The 4,134-nt window shown below is 42.4% G+C and overlaps 1 protein-coding gene across 1 annotated transcript in view; it reads right to left on the minus strand.

Moving 5' to 3' along the window:
- The window catches only part of LOC109955698 (chromosome alignment-maintaining phosphoprotein 1), a 7,048-nt gene that overhangs the window by 243 nt on the left and 2,671 nt on the right, over positions 1–4,134 (minus strand). The window lies entirely within an intron of this gene.

Genomic DNA, 4,134 nt, shown 5'->3' on the forward strand with positions numbered 1-4,134 from the left:
GTGAGACTTGTGGACAATTCATAGAGAGCTTCTCGTGGGAATGTGGAGCTGTTTTTTTTTTAAAGACCTACTGTCCTCAATTTTTATTGATTAGTTAAATTGATGCTGTAGGTCAGAATGGCAGCAGTGTAGGTCAAGATGATAGTGAATTTAAAGAGCGCCCTCTGCTGGAACGCTCTGTTGTGGTCAGACTGTTCATTTGAATCGAAGCAGGTCATTACAGTTTGAATATTTAATGTTTTATTGGGGAGAGGGGACTGGACAGTTGATATTTTCTATTAGAGTTCATCTAAATCAATATGAGCTTGTTTCACTTTACTTTTTTTTTTCTGTAAATACGTTAAGATACGATGTCCTCTGACCCAGCAGCTGCCAAAATCCAGATTCAATAGAAAAAAAGCTGATAAAATGTTGCTGCATTCCTCTGAGGCACCTGCAGCACTCACTGCAGTGTCCTGTGGACTGTTTAGTCCCAGGTTTTGCCTCTCAGGTGACAAACAGCCTGCCCTGCCTTACTGATGAAGGTTATTTGACTGTCTGCAGCCTGAAGAGACTGTAGACACAACTCAGGGCCGATAAAAACACTTTGACTTCCTCTGCTCGTTGTTAGCTATGCTCTAGCCTCTAGCAGTGGTCAGCTGGTTTGGACCAGAGTATTTCAACAACCACTGGATGGACTAGCTTTACATTCTTGCAGACATTTAAAGCTCCCAGAGGATGAATCCTGCAGACTTTAGTTACTGGGTGTAGACACCTAATAAAGGATTGGCTTGACACAGACACTGGAATAAAATGCTGTTTGTCGTAGTTGCCCTCGCTCTGACACTGTGCTTGTCTGATAATGTGAAAGAAGTTGAAACTTGGATTTACCGGTCCTGAACGAGGTCCTAATGTCACTCTGGGAGCTGATCTCTAAACAGAGCTAAAAACAGATGCAAAACCTGACAGCGGCAGCATGTCACTCTGAGTTCCTGCTGTGGGAAGAGTGAGTGAGTTTTCTACATGTTTCTGCCTGTTACAAATCACGTGCAGTCTGATTGCTGCAGAGCTTGTTTATCTGGAACAAAGTGAGTTTTAGTTTGGTAATAAGAGGAAGCTGTTTCAGTGTTTGTGCTTCACAGGGTTGTGTTAAACCTGAGTTCCTCACATGAAGCGGGTTTCTTCTGGAAACATCGCCGCTCTCTGTGACTGGTGAGGTTGTTTGGTATGTTTTGACTAAATAAATAACCTTGCTGCAAACCTGCGGTTTCCTGCCAAATGATCATACTGTTGCTGTCATCATCACTTCAGGAATCAGGTAAATCCAACCCAACACTTCACTGATGTAGAGCCATGGTAACGACGCTCAGTCTTCTTCCGTGGATCAACGTCGACACATCAACCATCTGTAGCTTAACTGTAATCTGAGACAAAGTGCTTCAACATTAACTTTCAGGATTTTTACAAACCAAACAAACTGTGGATTCACCCAGAAAACAATCAGAAGATGAATCTAAAAGAAATAATCAGTCGTTTATCAAACAGTTAAACATCAACTTCATCTCAACAACTCAACCAGCAACATGCTGCTCGCACACTGGCACAGGAGGAGAAATGATGCACAAGAATCAAAAGGGAGTTTAAGTTTTAATACCTAAAGTACAGTGGTGTGAAAAAGTGTTTGCCCCCTTACTGATTTCTTATCTTTTTGCATGTTTGTCACACTGTAATGTTTCAGATCGTCAAACAAATTTATATATTAGTATACAGTGGTGTGACAAAGTGTTTGCCCCCTTACTGATTTCTTATCTTTTTGCATGTTTGTCACACTGTAATGTTTCAGATCGTCAAACAAATTTATATATTAGTCAAAGATAACACAAGTAAACACATCATGCAGTTTTTAAATGAAGGTTTTTATTATTAAGGGAAAACAAAATCCAAAACTATATAGCCCTGTGTGAACAAGTGTTTGCCCCCCTGTCAAAACACTGGTTTATCGCACCTGAGTTCAATTTCTCTAGCCACACCCAGGCCTGATTACTGCCACACCTGTTCGCAATCAAGAAATCACTTAAATAGGACCTGCCTGACAAAGTGAAGTAGACCAAAAGATCCTCAAAAGCTAGACATCATGCCGAGATCCAAAGAAATTCAAAACCAAATGAGAAAGAGAATAATTGAGCTCTATCAGTTTGGAAAAGGTTATAAAGCCATTTCTAAAGCTTTGGGACTGCAGCGAACCACAGTGAGAGCCATTATCCACAAATGGCGAAAACATGGAACAGTGGAGAACCTTCCCAGGAGTGGCCGGCCGACCAAAATTACCCCAAGAGCGCAGCGACAACTCATCCAAGAGGTCACAAAAGACCCCACAACAACATCCAAAGAACTGCAGGCCTCACTTGCCTCAGTTAAGGTGAGTGTTCATGACTCCACCATAAGAAAGAGACTGGGCAAAAATGGTTTGCATGGCAGAGTTCCAAGACGAAAACCACTGCTGAGCAAAAAGAACATAAAGGCTCGTCTCAGTTTTGCCAGAAAACATCTTGATGATCCCCAAGACTTTTGGGATAATACTCTGTGGACAGACGAGACAAAAGTTGAACTTTTTGGAAGGTGTGTGTCCCATTATGTGTGGCGTAAAAGTAACACCGCATTTCAGAAAAAGAACATCATACAAACAGTAAAATATTGGTGGTGGTAGTGTGATGGTCTGGGGCTGTTTTGCTGCTTCAGGGCCTGGAAGACTTGCTGTGATAAATGGAACCCTGAATTCTGCTGTGTACCAAAATATCCTGAAGGAGAATGTCCGGCCATCCGTTTGTGACCTCAAGCTGAAGCGAACTTGGGTTCTGCAGCAGGACAATGATCCAAAGCACACCAGCAAGTCCACTTCTGAATGGCTGAAGAAAAACAAAATGAAGACTTTGGAGTGGCCTAGTCAAAGTCCTGACCTGAATCCAATTGAGATGCTGTGGCATGACCTTAAAAAGGCAGTTCATGCCCGAAAACCTTCCAATGTGGCTGACTTACAACAATTCTGCCAAGATGAGTGGGCCAAAATTCCTCCACAGCGCTGTGGCAGACTCATGGCAAGTTATCGAAAACGCTTGATTGCAGTTGTTGCTGCTAAGGGTGGCCCAACCAGTTATTCGGTTTAGGGGGCAAACACTTATTCACACAGGGCTTTGTAGTTTTGGATTTTGTTTTCCCTTAATAATAAAAACCTTCATTTAAAAACTGCATGATGTGTTTACTTGTGTTATCTTTGACTAATATATAAATTTGTTTGACGATCTGAAACATTACAGTGTGACAAACATGCAAAAAGATAAGAAATCAGTAAGGGGGCAAACACTTTTTCACACCACTGTACATTTTCATGGGCTTAGTGGTACAGCCAAGGTCTACACAGAAACCAACCAGTAACCTACAGCTGAAATGATTAGTTGATCAATCAATTCACTGATATAAATTGTCATTTTTCTCCAGCAAAAAGGTGAAGAATCCACTAGTTCCAGCTTCTTAGTTGTGAATATGGGCTAGTTTTCCCTGTTTTCTGTGACAGAGAACTCAGAAAACAAGTCTGGTCATTCTGGTTTCAGGGAATCAGGACATTTTATACCCAAAGCAGCTGCTTCTTAAAGAAAACAGTTGTCAGGTGTGTTGTTAATGGAAATAATGCAGCCAGTTCTTAGAGTTGTCCTGTCATGGAGTAAAATCATAATAATGCCCTTAGTGTCAGTAACTTGGCACCGATGAAGCGGTTTGGTAAAACCAATGCACCTCAAGCATGGAGGACCTGTTGTAGTTCATATTCAGTGGCACAAATATGTAATTAATCATATTCTCTAGACCCCAGTGATGTAGAGGAGCCCTGCAGGTCTGGGGACCTGGACTGATTTGAATTTTGAGCGACTACTTTTAGCCCGAGTTGAACTGATTCTGAGAAACTCACAGGTCCAGGTCTCTCCATTCTCTGCCCTGCTCCTCATACTCCTCAACTTGTTCATTCATCCTCCTCCTCCTCCTCTATCACCCTCCGTGTTTGCCTTCGTTTCCTCTCTGCTCTCGTCTCTTTCCTCTCCTCCACCCCCCCCTCCTCCTCCTCCTCGTTTTTCTCCCCTTCCTCCTCCTCCCCTCCTCCCCCCA

Source organism: Monopterus albus, unplaced genomic scaffold (assembly GCF_001952655.1).
Source record: "Monopterus albus unplaced genomic scaffold, M_albus_1.0 scaffold16.1, whole genome shotgun sequence".
NCBI classification, from domain to species: domain Eukaryota; kingdom Metazoa; phylum Chordata; class Actinopteri; order Synbranchiformes; family Synbranchidae; genus Monopterus; species Monopterus albus.